Consider the following 16,471-nt stretch of genomic DNA (forward strand, 5'->3'; position numbering starts at 1 on the left):
TCGCCTTTTCTCTCATCCCCACCTCGTCTTTCCTCCTCTCTTCCCTGTCATTATTTTTTTCCCCCCTAATTTTTTGCATCATATTCACATCCTTGTCTTTGTCATGTAATTGTGTGACTCGTTCTTTCTCATTTTCTTTACTTGTTTACCTTCTGTTCAATTTTCTGTTTGTTTGTGTGTCTGTCTGTCACTGTGTTTCTCATTATTTCTCTTTCTCTGTTCGTGTGTGTGTGTCTCTCTCTCTCTCTCTCTCTCTCTCTCTAACAATCCATTTTGATTACTCTTCCCGTCTCGCTTTTTTTTTTTTTTTTTTTTTTTTTTTTTTTTTTAAACTCCTGCTCTTTCTCTCTTCTTTCTTTCATGGTTCTTATTTTCACCAACTGTTCGTATTTGCTGTTTGTTATGCTTTATTTTTATTTTTATCTACATCGCAGAATTCGTAATCATATTTTCATTTTTGTAATTATTCCAGCTACCTCCAGACGACTTTTTTTTTCCAACATAGCAAGGGGCTGTCGTATTGCAGAGGTTCGTGAGTGCTGTTTGGGGTTCGTGAGTGCTGTTTGGGGTTCGTGAGTGCTGTTTGGGGTTCGTGAGTGCTGTTTGGGGTTCGTGAGTGCTGTTTGGGGTTCGTGAGTGCTGTTTGGGGTTCGTGAGTGCTGTTTGGGGTTCGTGAGTGCTGTTTGGGGTTCGTTGATGCTGTTTGGGGTTCGTGAGTGCTGTTTGGGGTTCGTGAGTGCTGTTTGGGGTTCGTTGATGCTGTTTGGGGTTCGTGAGTGCTGTTTGGGGTTCGTGGATGCTGTTTGGGGTTCGTGGATGCTGTTTGGGGTTCGTGAGTGCTGTTCTGGGGTTCGTGAGTGCTGTTCTGGGGTTCGGTTGTGCTGTTCTGGGCTCGTGAGTGCTGTTTGGGGTTCGTGAGTGCTGTTTGGGGTTCGTGAGTGCTGTTTGGGGTTCGTGGATGCTGTTTGGGGTTCGTGAGTGCTGTTTGGGGTTCGTGGATGCTGTTTGGGGTTCGTGGATGCTGTTTGGGGCTCGTGAGTGCTGTTTGGGGCTCGTGGATGCTGTTTGGGGTTCGTGGATGCTGTTTGGGGTTCGTGAGTGCTGTTTGGGGTTCGTGAGTGCTGTTTGGGGTTCGTGAGTGCTGTTTGGGGTTCGTGAGTGCTGTTTGGGGTTCGTGGATGCTGTTTGGGGTTCGTGGATGCTGTTTGGGGTTCGTGAGTGCTGGTTTGGGGTTCGTGAGTGCTGGTTTGGGGTTCGTGGATGCTGTTTGGGGTTCGTGAGTGCTGTTTGGGGTTCGTGAGTGCTGTTTGGGGTTCGTGAGTGCTGTTTGGGGTTCGTTGATGCTGTTTTGGGGTTCGTTGATGCTGTTTTGGGGTTCGTTGATACTGTTTTGGGTTCGTTGATGCTGTTTGGGGTTCGTGAGTGCTGTTTGGGGTTCGTGAGTGCTGTTTGGGGTTCGTGAGTGCTGTTTGGGGTTCGTGAGTGCTGTTTGGGGTTCGTTGATGCTGTTTGGGGTTCGTTGATGCTGTTTGGGGTTCGTGAGTGCTGTTTGGGGTTCGTGAGTGCTGTTTGGGGTTCGTGAGTGCTGTTTGGGGTTCGTGAGTGCTGTTTGGGGTTCGTGAGTGCTGTTTGGGGTTCGTGAGTGCTGTTTGGGGTTCGTGAGTGCTGTTTGGGGTTCGTGAGTGCTGTTTGGGGTTAGTGAGTGCTGTTTGGGGTTCGTGAGTGCTGTTTGGGGTTAGTGAGTGCTGTTTGGGGTTCGTTGATGCTGTTTTGGGGTTCGTTGATACTGTTTTGGGGTTCGTGAGTGCTGTTTTAGGTTCATTGATGCTGTTTTGTATTTTCCCAGCTGAATGAAATCGATGGAAAATAGCAGGACTAAAGTTTTATAACATACTGAGGCCGAAGTGGTCAATTTTTTTTCTTTTCTACCACCGTGTACCTTTTCATCCTCCTCCCCTTTCCTCGCAGTCGTTATCCCGAGTCTTTCTGCCTTCTTTCTCGTCGTTCTTTCGTGGTGCTATCTCAGGTGTCCTCATTACTGTCTTCCCCTTCCTCATACCATTTCCTTCGTCCCCTCCCTCTTCCCATTCTTCTTTTCTTCGTCTTTCTGGAGTTACAACAGGTCGGTATTTAAAACTGACCGTAGCTGTGATGATTCTTTCTCTTTAGCGGAAAAAACGAAGGAAAAAGTTTATAGCGATTTCCTTGTATTTATTCCGTGTCCGTGAATCGATTTAGGGCAAAGTTACAGGTGTTTGAAATTACGTTATATACATTATCTAAGTTTCGGCATGGGTAAATTAATAGAGTTAAAGAATTACACAGGTTATCAGTATTGAAGTCAAAATTATCTGCCTCAGTCTCGAATATGCCCAGTGCGGAAATGGGCCAAACTCTAACTCCGGGAACCATCTTTTAATAATTCTTGCAACCAGTCGACGCAGCGTAGGGGAGTTGCCTTGTTGTGAAGGGGTAAATGAAGACCAGTTCACAACAACTCGAAAACTCTGTCCTGAAGTGAATAAAGTCGTCTGGAGGTAACAGGAATGAAGTAAAGCGTCTTTGATGAAACATTGCGACCAGTAAGACAGTTGAGTGGGAGAGAGACAGGTTAGAGATTGGAGTCTGTAATTTCTGTAACGTTTCGGGCTGCACTGACCCCCCCCCCCTCAAGTCGGGTTCTGTGTAGTCCCAAACGTTTGAGAAAAGAAATAATTCAAGATCTAACCTGTCTCTCTCCCACCCAACATATGCGTCTTGGTAGTGAAGAGGTTAAATTTAGTGCATGCCTAGGGAAGTATAATGGTCCTGGCATTACTTCCACTGTAATATAAATGTAGACACTAAAAATACCTAGAAACCAGATATGGATAAACTTTCCAGTCTGTCGTATCAGCATAAACAGTAAATATAAATAAGTGAATAAATAGATACCAGGTAAATAAAATAACAAGGAAGAAGCCTTTATTAGCGTCAGGTGTTATGGATACGCGTTCACCTGAGAGCTACAAATGGCAGTAACGTAGCCTCCTCTCAGTGACTCCTAATTTAGCATCGTAAAGCCTTTGATACGCAGTTAACCCCTGGACGAATCTTTGAGCGTGACTGATACACCAGATACTCGCTCTGTGTGTGTGTGTGTGTGTGTGTGTGTGTGTGTGTGTGTCTGCAAGTATTAATTATAAGTCCATATGGTGTGTGCGTTCTTTTGTATGTATTCGAAAGTGAGTGTGTGTGTGTGTAAGCATTAATTATAAGTCCATCTGGTGTGTGCGTTCTTGAGTATGTTCTCGAATGTGTGTGTGTGTGTGTGTGTGTGTGTGTACAAGCATTAATTGTGTCCATCTGGTGTGTGCGTTCTTGTGTATATACCCGAATGTGTGTGTGTGTGTACAAGCATTAATTGTGTCCATCTGGTGTGTGCGTTCTTGTGTATATACCCGAATGTGTGTGTGTGTGTACAAGCATTAATTGTGTCCATCTGGTGTGTGCGTTCTTGTGTATATACCCGAATGTGTGTGTGTGTGTGTGTGTGTGTGTGTGTGTGTGTGTGTGTGTGTGTGTGTGTGTGTGTGTGTGTGCACGGTATTGCCACACCTTCGTATTCCCGTGTTGTTTGTGTAGCCTTGTGCATGTATGTGGTTGAGCTTGATTGCACGTTTGTTGTGTCCATGTGTGCGCCTTTGTGTTTATGTACGCGTGTAGATTACGTGGTCAGGCATGCTGTGTATGTGTGTGTTTACGTATGTATGTAAACTGCGTGGGCAGGCATGTTGTGTGTGTTTATGTGTGTATGTAGATTACGTGTATATGAATCTTTGTATATGTTGTATTAATGTATCTGTCTATAAATTAATGTATGCATAGCCATATTTTTACGTGTGTATAGGTGTATAGTTTCTCCATGTTTGTGTGTTTGTATGTAGGCTTGTGTTTGGCAGTAATTTTTGTGTACTGTATTTCTTCGAACTTAGCTTATGATAAATGATGACTTTTGTCCATACGAGATCATGTGTTTGAACTTACTGTGATATACGGATGGTGTGTGTGTGTGTGTGTGTGTGTGTGTGTGTGTGTGTGTGTGTGTGTACAGGCACCAATTATAAGTCCATCTGGTGTGTGTGTGTGTGTGTGTGTGGTGTGTGTGTGTGTGTGTGTGTGGATAGTTTTGCGTCTGTGTATGTAAACTTATAAGCGCTGTGAGAGTGTGTGCTTACTCATCATATTTACATACAGCTCAGCGCCTTACTCAGCGTCCTCCCATCTCCCCTCTCATCCTCCTGACTCATCTCTTCTCCCTCCCTTCTTCTCTTTCCTCCCCCTTTCTCCCGGAGTTCGATTTGTTTTTCCTCCATCTGATTGAGTCATATATTTCCTCCGAAGTAACTCTCTCTCTCTCTCTCTCTCTCTCTCTCTCTCTCTCTCTCTCTCTCTCTCTCTCTCTCTCTCTCTCGTTCTCGTGTTTTCTATTTTTTTTTTTACCCAATTTATTATTTTATACGTCAGTGATCTTTAATCTTCCTAAAGTTAAATAATCAGTCATTTAAGTTAACCCTCATATCAACCCTGGTCTTTTATTCAGGACTGCATACATTAGACAAATTTATTACGTAAAATGTGTCACGGGAACTTAAGAATGTTAATTATGCAGTCAGGTTGTTAATAAATCAGTTACCTTAGTTATTCAGGCGGTTCAGTTTACCTTCCTATTTCCCCTAACCTTACGTCCCTCTTTCCCACTCTCCTCCCCTTCTCCCTCTTCCTTCCCTGAACCAACACTCCCCTTTCCTCAGCTTGCTCTCGTCAACCCTTTACATTTACCCATTTTTCCTTTCCTTCTTCTTTCCATCCGTTTTCTACTCTCCCTCCCCACCATCCCTTCCCTCCGTTACTTCCCACTGCCCTCCACTGATGTTTCCCATAAGCAGAAGAGAAGGGGAGATTAGAGGAGGGGAAAGGAGAGGAGGGGAGGGTGAGGATGCAAGAGGAGGGGGGAGCGACGGAAGGAGAGGAGAGAAGAGAAGAAAGTAGTGGAGAGAAGAGGAGAGAACGGAGGGAAGGGGAGTTTTTTTTTTTTTTTTTCATGAAAGAGTGAGGGAAGTATAAGCACAACGTTAAAAATGATGATGATGATGATGATGACGATGACAGGAGGGAAGGAAAGAAGACAATTGGGGAAAGAAAAAAAAGTGACAGAAGGAGAAGATAAGTAGAAGGAAATGGTAAACAAAGCCTATAGTTTTAAGTGTATTTACTTATCATGTATTTGAGAGAGAGAGAGAGAGAGAGAGAGAGAGAATGGAAGCAGGTGTGAGTCACGGATAAAAAATTGTGAAAATGAGAAGGCAGGTGAGATTGCCAGGTGTAAAACAACTAATGACAGGTGAGGAGACAGATGAGGGGGAGACAGGTGTAAATGAGAAGGTGATTTTGCTGTTAGGCTCACGCACATAAGAAAAAAGAAAGAAAAAAATACTGGGGACTTAATCTTGTACTCTTTTTATTTCTATTTGGTTATTTTTTTATGGTTGTAAATTAAGGTTGGACTCTCTCTCTCTCTCTCCCCTAAAGTTGGTCAAAATATTGTTTGTGTTTTACGTTAAGTACTTACGAAGTTTTAAAGTTATGAGGACTCTCTCTCTCTCTCTCTCTCTCGTTATTTGTTTTTCCTTTTCATGGAGACAGCATTGATTTCATCCATTACCACGCCCACTCCGGCCAGCGTACAACTCCCATCTTTCTTCACAGGGTGTATTTCCCCTTCCCTTTCCGACCACCTTTCCTCTTCGCCGCTCCACTCAACCAAGGCCAATTTTTTTCTCCCCTACCCCCCTCTCCTACCGAGGTATCCAGTATATGACTTGAGCCTTATCACGGTTTCGGTCTTCCATAATCTCGGCCGTAATATCGGTAATAATAATAATAATAAGAAGAAGAAAATAATGATATGCCAACAGACTGCCGGAGGGTCATTAAGGCAGACAAGCAATTTTTTGCTAAGTCGCAGTCTTCCCCTTGAATTCGACCGGCAGTAGTGGATTTATTTGCCTGCTGTGAATAGTAACGAGGGAGAAACAGGATTTTCCCAAGAGTCTGACCGGCCTGAGAATCAGACCTGAACACCCATCTTCACATCGTGCCGTCTCTGCCTCCGCTAACGAAGTTGGAGGAGGTTGTGTATTCACCCCTGTTTGTGTGTGTGTTTGTTTACAAGATATGCAGAAAAGTTAGTGAAGGATGCCAGTGAAATTTTGTGGATATGGGTAGTGATCTGAGTAGTCTGGTAATAAGAGGTATGCGCTGTGTGAGGACATTATACCGGTAGTTATGCCCTAAGCGTAGCCTGATGTAGATTATAGTTCATGCACCTTGTCGGAGATTTTCGTCCTTATGCAACGTATAACCCGTGGCTCAATTGCAGAATAAAACTAACGGCTTCACATCCATTCCATTGCATCTTTTGGTAACTTGAATAATTATTAGTGCTAATCTCTTGCTCCACCTCGGCATTCAGGATGGAGAGACGATTGTCTTAGTCAGGTTAAAGTGGACGGAGTGTAGAAAGTACTCATCCGAAGGTATAGTCCACCAAACACACATGGATTACCAGAGGATTGATGCCCACAAGCCTTTACACGTCACCATTTTGGGAACATTACCAATAACATCAGTGTCTCAAGCACGTAGCATCACACTCAGATCTGGTGTTGGATGTTGGCAGGAGTGTTGGTATGACGTGTGGGTGGATCCTTGTCCAAGAGCAGTAAACATGATTTGTTAATATTCTCAAACTGTTCACTGAAACTGCCGGGATCGAACCAGCAACCTCTTATTCCTCAGATTATAGATAAATTTGCTTGACTGGTAATTGTTTAGTTTTCCACTATTCATAGCCATATTTCGTCAGGTTAATGTTCGCTAATTCTGCGCTACTCTTACGGCAGCCTGTGTGTATTATCGTATTATCTGTGTCATTAGATACTACAGTTCACCTAATATTTCACATCTACTACTCATTTTCCTCTGCTGGCTAATACTTGCAAGCCAATGTTTCTCTGCCCCTAAATGATTCGTCAGGCTGGAAAGTGACGGACATGCTCTAAATGTGAGGCGCAGTGGAATAGTAAGCTAACTTTAGTACCATGTGCCTTTACTCAAATATTCTACCTTCCATAATTTCTCCTCCTGTCTTCATCTCTCTTCGCTTTCTTTCCTGCCCCACCTGCTGCCCCTCACCTCTCCTGCCTCATATTTCTGCCTCACCTATACCTGCCTCACTTACTCCTACCTCACCTTCTCCTGCCTCATATTTCTGTCTCACTTCTCCTGGGGGTGGGGTGGGCTGGGGGGACATCCATCAGAGGAGCGTGTGTCGTCCCCAGGGTCTCATATGTCTACCCCCCCCAGACTCCCCACCGAACCCCCCCCTCTGCCCCCCCCATATCCCCACCCTCATAACCTTTCATAGCTCCCCGTCCCCCCTCCACGAGCCCCATTCCCCCCATCCCTCACCACATCTCCTTTTGTGCCAGTCTTATTTCTCCATATTTCTCCACCTACTCTCTGCCTTCTAGCCCTTGTTTCTGTAACCTAACTTTATTCTTTTTTTTCCCCCCGCCTGTTTTAATTTCCGTTGTGCAACCTGCTTTTTTTTTTTTTTTTTTTTATTTTTTTTTTTAGCCAGTGTTTTTTCTTCCACACTTTCCAACAACCCTTATTTTTCAAGACTGCCCTTATATACCATTTAATTCATTTTCTCTCTTCGACCTCCATTAATTTTTTCACGTCTCCCTTGTTTCCATCTCTCTCTCTCTCTCTCTCTCTCTCTCTCTCTCTCCTAGTATTATCGGTATTATACATTTTTCATGATAATTTTTCGTCTTGCTACTACAGTTATAACTATTTTTCACTTTCATCCTTTTTTGTCTTTTATATAACATGATTGCTACTTTGCATTTAATTTTCTCTAGTTCATAAAGTGCAGGCTGTTTGATACATTATTATTCTCTAATTTTTTTCATTCTAATGCTTCAACCTATGTATATATATTTTTTTCATTATTTCATCCTCCAGTATTGCTGTTATTTTTGATGTTGTCACTTTAAAGAACTTATTGTTATTTTCTTTATATTTCGTTTATTTCTGCTTAGCCTCTTCGCCAGTTTTCAATCTTTTCCTTAACTTTCCATCATTTTCCTGCCGTTGCTTTACAGTTTTTCCTTCCTTTTTTTCTTCATTGTTTTTTTTTTTTTTTTTTTTTTTTTTTTTTTTACATTCTCCTCTCCTCTCCTTCTCCTTTACGTGATTTTCCTTTCCCCTGCATCGTTTTCTTTTTTATGGAAATTTTACATATTTTTAATGCTTTTTTATTGACGTAGCTTTTATTATTGATTTTTTACCTATTTCCTTTCATTATTGTTTTTTTATTTATCAGTGTCTTTGTTATTGAATTTTTACATATTATTTGAGTACTGAATTTTTACTTATTGAATTTTTACTTATCCTTTTCTTTTATTATTGACGATTTACGTAGTTATTATGTGTATTATTCTGCTCTTCTCTCTCCTGCCCCTCTCTTTCCCGCATGTCAGCTTTAAGTCATTTTATTCCGCATTTTACGATATTATTACCGCTCTCTCTCTCTCTCTCTCTCTCTCTCTCTCTCTCTCTCTCTCTCTCTCTCTCTCTCTCTCTCTCTCTCTCTCTCAGTATGGCTGTCTGTCTTGCTCTATCTTTATTTCGCATTCTGAATGTATCCATAGCTCTTCCTGTCTGTCTGTCGCACACTGCAGTATTAATGTGTCTTTTGTCTATCTTTCTACTGTATCCATCTGTCTATCTATCTGTCTGTTATCCTGTTTGTCTGTCTGCCCGTCTGTCTATCGATATTATCAAAACTACGATCTTTATTCATGTATTTGATGTGTTATTTATCTTTACTCACGTGTTTACTGTTGCGTTTAGTGTGATTGCTGGAAAGAGCGTTATGGTGGTGATGCTGGTGTGGTGATGGGTGGTGGTGGTGGGGATTGTGATGGCGGTGGTGGTGGGGGTGATGGGTGATGATGATATGTTACTCTTATTTATCCAAGTTTGTCTGTGCCTAGTGATGTGTTTATAACTCTTGTTAGTATTTCAAGATTAAATATAAAGTAATCACTATTTATCTTGACGGTTATTATAATGCCCGTCGTATTTACCCACGTTCGTCCGCTGATCTAATGGCGTGTTTGCTGTTGTTTGCTTTTAAGATTAAGAATACAATATTTATTAGTGTTCATGAGATGGGAGGGTTAAGATGATGGTGGTGATGATGATGATGATGGTGATGAGATAAGAGGGTCTGGATGATGATGATGGTGGTGGTGTTGATAATGATGGTGGTGGTGGTGTTGATGATGATGATGGTGGTGTTGAAGATGATGATGATGGTGAGATGAGAGGGTAAGGATGTTGATGATGGTGGTGTGTTGGTGATGATGATGATGATGGTAGTAACAGTGATAGATTATTATACTCATTGATGCTTTTTTATAATTGATGTGATTTACTATTGTTAACATTATGAGGTACGGTTAAACAGGATCTCTAAGCATGTATGTATGTTATTGCCTATCATATATCTAAGTGTGTTTGTTTGTTTACAGGTGTTCAAATTGTTGGTGTGTACAGTTTGAGATGTCAGTAAATAAGATGGTCTGGTAGTATATATTGATGAAAAAGTGGGCCATGATGATGATGATGATGATGATGATTGGTGATGATGATGATGGTGATGATGATGACGATGATGATGATAATGGTGATGATGATGATGATGATGATGATGGTATTTGCTTCGTTATATTTGTCAGAATTTGTTCATCTAGTTCTTTATCCACGTTTGTTAATGTGTTTACTGTTGTTGTTTACAGTTGAGATGCTTGGCGTGGAGATGCGTCGCTAAGGAGCTGTGAAAAGTCTTCGCTCTAGCCCAAGGTGAGTTGTAACCACTTGTCACTCTCACTCACTCGCTCACTCACTCTCTTTTCCTTAGCTGCCTTGCCCCCCCCCCTCTCTCTCTCTCTCTCTCTCTCTCTCTCTCTCTCTCTCTCTCTCTCCTTCCTTCCTTCCTTCCTTCCTTCCTTTCGCGTTCCTTCCTTCCTCGGCATCATATTTCTCTCTAACTCTCCTTTGCTCTAACTTAATCATTCTGACCAGTCTCCATCTCTCATTCTCACCCTCTTCTCTCTCCCTCGCTCACTTCCTCCCTCGTTCTTACTTCCTGGTCTGTGTTTACTCAAGCATCATGTGTGTGTGTGTGTGTGTGTGTGTGTGTGTGTGTGTGTGTGTGTGTGTGTGTGAGTGTGTGTGTGTAGTATTGGATTTTTAATTTATTATGTTGATGCTGACACAGGGAATGTTTGTTTATTGAAATTAGCTCTCTCTCTCTCTCTCTCTCTCTCTCTCACACACACACACACACACACACACACACACACACACACACACACACAGAGTAAAGGTTTTAGTGTGGGAAGCGGGTGAAAGGGAAGGGGAAGTGTGGGAATGGGATTAGCAAAATGAGGCACCGGTGTGGGAAGGATGAATGGATGGTTGTGGGAATGGATGGTTGGTTGAATGGTTAAGTAAATGGTTGGATGGTTGGGTTTTTGATGGAGAAGAGTGATGGGGTGGTTAGTAATAGGAAAGAATGGTTAGTTGTATGAGTGGATGGTTGGTTAGTTGTAAGATAGGTGGTTGGTTGGTTGGTTGTAAGTGGATGGTTGGTTGGTTGTAAGTGGATGGTTGGTTAGTTGTAAGTGGATGGTTGGTTAGTTGTAAGATGGGTGGTTTGTTGTAAGTGGATGGTTGGTTGGTTATTGGAGTGGGTGGTTGGTTCGTTGGTTAGAGGAATAGATGGTTGAGTGGTAAGAATGGATGGTTGGTTGGGTGGTTGTAAGAGTGGGTGGTTGTAAGAGTGGATGGTTGGTTGGGTGGTTGTAAGAGTGGATGGTTGGTTGGTTGTAAGAGTTGATGGTTGGTTGGTTGTAAGAGTGGATGGTTGGTTGGTTGTAAGAGTGAATGGTTGGTTGATTGTAAGAGTGGATGGTTGGTTGATTGTAAGAGTGGACGGTTGGTTGGTTGTATGAGTGGATGGTAGGTTGGTTGTAAGAGTGAATGGTTGGTTGGTTGTAAGAGTGGATGGTTGGTTGATTGTAAGAGTGGACGGTTGGTTGGTTGTATGAGTGGATGGTAGGTTGGTTGTAAGAGTGGATGGTTGGCTGGTTATAAGGGTGGACGGTTGGTTGGTTGATTGTAAGAGTGGATGGTTGGTTGGTTGCAAGAGTGGATGGTGGGTCGGTTGTATGAGTGGATGGTGGGTCGGTTGTATGAGTGGATGGTGGGTTGGTTGTAAGAGTGGATGGTTGGTCGGTTGTATGAGTGGATGGTGGGTTGGTTGTAAGAGTGGATGGTTGGTTGGTAGCAAGAGTGGATGGTTGGCTGGTTATAAGGGTGGACGGTTGGTTGGTTGCAAGAGTGGATGGTTGGTTGGTTGCAAGAGTGGATGGTTGGTTGGTTGCAAGAGTGGATGGTTGGTTGGTTGCAAGAGTGGATGGTTGGTTGGTTGCAAGAGTGAATGGTTGGTTGGTTGTAAGAATAAATGGTTGGGTGGTTAAAGAGGATGATTGGTCTTCTGGGTAGAGAAATGGATGGTTGAATGATTCTAGGATTGGATAGTTCGTTTAGTAAGATGATTAATAGGTGACTTAATGACCACCTTAGGCTGACGGTAGTATGGTTTGACGAAAGACTGTATGGCTGGATGGATGAAGAAATAAGTAGTGTAAAGGAGCGGTAATGTGATAGGACGAAGGGCGATGTAGTTGGATGGTTGAGGTCATGACTGGGCTAGGCTAAAGACAGTATGGTTAGACGAAAGACTGTATGGTTGGGTGGATGATTTAGCGATTAGCCTATTCCAACGCTAGTGTGATTAAATGAGTGATTGTTGTGCTGGAAATAATGACAGAGTTTTAGAAGTGGTAGTCAAGTATGTTTTGGCAGACGGGTGTGTTTTTGACTGGTTAGTTGATGTCTAGCCTGCATATTATTGGATGGTTGGACGGTGGGTTGTATGGTTGGATGGGTGAACGGTGTGAGAAAATTGCAGAGTGTATAGATGAATTGTTAATGAGATGTTCAACAAATGGCAAGGTGAACGGGTGAATGTTTTGCAAGCTGCCTCATAACTCATACTGCACAGATGGGGGGGGGGGAAATTGCATCAGGGTCTTCCTTCTTTGTGTTCCAAGATCAAAGCCGTGTTTTGTACCTCCTCACCTGTTGTTGTTGTGGTCCCAGCCTCATCTAAACGTGAACCCAGTGGACTGAAGGCAGATGTGGGCAACGGATTGGGTTGTGATGGAGGACAGTGTGGTCAACCCTTCATTACGATGACTTTTTTCCTCTTGCTATCTTGGGGGGGGGGGTTGATGCACCGTTCACTTATCACTTCAAGGTCTTTGTTAAACCCAGTAAAATCCTCGAATAATGGCAAACGCAAGATGAAGAAGTCGCCGGACTCTAGGGGTTAAGTGTAGAGCGTTGTATCTTGATAGATAAAGGGAAGACTGTGTTGATAGATTAACTGGTAAATTGACATGTATTATTGGAAAAGTTGAATGGATGCTTTGAAGAACGGATTGGTAGGTTAATAAATTGATCAGTCGATTTTCTGAGTAAACAGCTGAGAATTAAAGAAGGTGTAGCATTCATCGTGTGGCTGGAATGCGTTGGATGCAGATGCCGGAAAGTAATGTAGGAAATGGGGGTATGTTATCATGCTGCAGCGCGTGGATGTGTGTGTGTGTGTAGTGCCAGATACTCCTGGCATCAGACAGTGCCAAGAGCGGTGACACCTTGGCTCTCCCTCCTCTGACCTTGCCAATCCGCACGCTTGCACCGACACACACACACACACACACACACACACACACACACACACACACACACACACACACACAGGCACTATAACAATCGCACTCCTACAAGGACGCATGCACTGACGCACTCTTACAAGCACGCACGCACTGAGTCATGCACACATGCACTCACGCACTCGCACGCGCTATCAAGCACCTAGAAACACGTATGTGCTCTCTCTCTCTCTCTATCTCTCTCTCTCACACACACACACACACACACACACACACACACACACACACACACACACACACACACACACACACACACACGAGACGCAGTATTGTCGTACCAGAGTGTGTGGTATGTAGGAGGACTACTGGGCCTTGAAAGCAGGGTCACACACACACACACACACACACACACACACACACACACACACACACACACATATATATATATATATATATATATATATATATATATATATATAAACTCTTCCATCGTATTTTAAAGTTGCAAAAAATGACTTATTTGCAATCTCTCTCTCTGTTACAATTCCGCATCACAGTGCACAGTGTTTAATTAGTAGTACAGTATATAATCAGTACAATGTGTAGTTAGCTGCTGCAACATTTCAGTACATTAGTGCATCATAGTACAGTACTAATTTCATACTTATAATGTGTATAACTGAGCTGTAATGAGTGGTTCCAGTCCACATTATTTTCTTGAGACAGGGAATTTGAAATGTGGCATTAGTATTTATTAATTTTTTCAGTGTGTATGGAATCTTTCTTCAGAATTAGCATCTTACTCAAGGCTCCTTACATTTTGTTTACCCATTGTCATGATTATTATTATTAGTGTTTGGGTAATGATATTATTATTATTAATTATTATTATTATTATTATTGTTGTCGTCGTTGTTGTTGTTACTGTTATTTTTTTACGTCAGAAGCATTTAATAATATATTGTACATATCGGTATATCACTAACTATTGTAGATATACACACACACACACACACACACACACACACACACACACACACACACACACACACACACACACACACACACACACACACAAGATATTTCGGCCCAGGGTACACTCCGGTCTTGGCTGGCGTTCCTGTCTTTTTTCCGTGCTAGTAACGTTGGTCGTATAAGAATCAGAGCCGAGGTTTACGATACGCCGAGTGTGGACGTGATGCGATAGTGATCCGTCGGGTAGAAATAGGTTTGGGAAATTTTGGGACTCTCTCTCTCTCTCTCTCTCTCTCTCTCTGTTTTGGGAAGACCTATTATATCATTTGCATAGCACTTCACCAACAGCTTAATATCATTTCCATAGCACTTCACCAACAGCTTTATATCCATAGCACTTCATGCACAACTATATATACCTTATTTCATAACACTGCTTCGTGACTGTCGCCATATTCTAGCCTTATTCCGTAGTTACATCTCAGATTTCTTAATAACAACATGGCTTTATTACGGCAGGTTAAAGTGAACGGAGTATAGTTTTGTCTCTGCTGAATAAAATCGCCTGGGGTAGTAAGGATGGAGAATAAAGGAAGGATGGAGAATAAAGGAGTAAGGATGGAAAATAAGGAGGTCATCGTACTGAGAGGGCGGGAACGTTGGGAGGAGAGTCGAGGTGTAGGATACGCCGAGTGTGGACGTGATGGGAACCTGACCCAGTGGTAAAAATTTGGCTCGTGGGAACATTTGGGTGGGTAATTCTCGTTCCTTGCACCTCAGGATATTGTTTTATTTATATAATTGTTTATTATTAGCTTTTGCACGACTTTTATAATAATAATACTACTAATAATAATAATATCATCGTTCTTCTTCTTCCTCTTCTTCTTCTTCTTCTTCTTCTTCTTCTTCTTATTATTATTATTATTATTATTATTATTATTATTATTGCTGCCCTCAGACGATTTTTAACTTAGGAAGGATCTGAACTATACCCTTTTCACCTTTACGTGGTCCAGATTTTCGTCCTGTTGCAGCTTATTTCACGATGCTCAGTGGCAATACTAGGACCTTACATCCCATCCATAGCACTCCTTCGTGACTAGCATCATACCAAGTGCTGGTCTCTTGTCCCCTCAGTAGTTATGGTGTAGGGATAGCAATTCTAGGCCAGGTTAGAGTAAAATGAGTATAATGAAGGGATTAATAATGGCTTTGTCTACTTCCTGCCACAGAAAAATCTCGAGGAAGCTGAGTAAAACCGTCTGGAGGTGGCATGACTAAAGGCCATGGCAGTGCAGGGTTAAGGACATGAGGGCAGTATTCAACCCTTGTGAATTTCTCCCATAAGCCTAGTGAACTGGTCAGGTGGAGGGGATGATTAGAGAATAGACTAAAATAACATCATCGTTGTGAATGGACAAGGATTAAGGGGGTGGGAGTTTCACGTTAGAGTGTGGACATATTGTGAAATTCGTGAGTGGGTAAAAATCCAACTCATAAAAAAGAAAAAAGTAAAAAGGGAATTGAAGATCACAATGTATAAGGGAATGGAAGAAGAGAAGGTAGAATAGGATTGGAGAAGAAAATGTAAAAGGAATTGAAGAAGAGAAGGTAAAGGAGGGTTGAAGAAGAGAATGTAAAAGGGAATTGAAGAAGTGAATGCAATATACGTCATGGTAGTGAAGAGGGGAGAATGTGGGGAGCCGAGATGAGACTTCCGAGAGGCGAGTTTGTGCAGTACGTGTTGTGAAAGTAAAGGTCGTATGCTTGAGCCTCGCAGAGTGGAGTGCAAACCCCTAACTGTTGACGGTCGTATAGGGAACGCCTGTGGTTTTTACGTACTGTCAGCCTGCATCCCTTATTATATAGTGCAGTTAGCAGCCATACAGGAAGGCCAGACATGTTCCATCTTCAAGTGCTTCAGAACTTGTCGCAGTAATAATAATAATAATAATAATAATAATAATAATAATAATAATAATAATAATAACAACTAGTAGTAGTAGTAGTAGTAGTAGTAGTAGTAGTAATGATGATGATAATAATAATAATAATAGGTATACGGCCATAATCCCTGAAGACAAAGAAAAGAACAATTAGAATTGATGTCTGTACACTCCACGAGGCTCATTTACCCAGGCAACTAATTTTTGCCTAATTCTCAGTCCTCCCCTTCACCCAACCATTGAATGCCCATCCAGGCCCCCAGTTGTACTGCTCAGGGACAAAGGGGAACAAATTATTATCCATGTATTTAAACTGGACTCACTGGAAGATTTGGACATCAGATTTACTTCATTCTTGATACCGAATAGACGAGATTGTTAATTTCAAGGAAGTCTCTTTTATTGAAGCGAGTACTGGAATATCAGAGTCTTCTAGTTACCTCCGCCAACGAAGCTGGAGGAGCTTATGTATGCCCCTATGTTTGTCTGTTTGTCCAGACGATATCTCAGTGAATTTCAATGAAATTTTGTGGAAAGGTGGACCATGGGCTAAGGAAGAAGTAATTAGAATTTGGGGCGGATCCGGATCCGGATCTGGGGTATCCCGTGCAATGTCTGCAAAAGTTC

The sequence above is a fragment of the Coenobita brevimanus genome, chromosome 111, assembly GCF_032717465.1.
Source record: "Coenobita brevimanus isolate Jiangsu-jjx chromosome 111, ASM3271746v2, whole genome shotgun sequence".
Taxonomy (NCBI): Eukaryota; Metazoa; Arthropoda; class Malacostraca; order Decapoda; family Coenobitidae; genus Coenobita; species Coenobita brevimanus.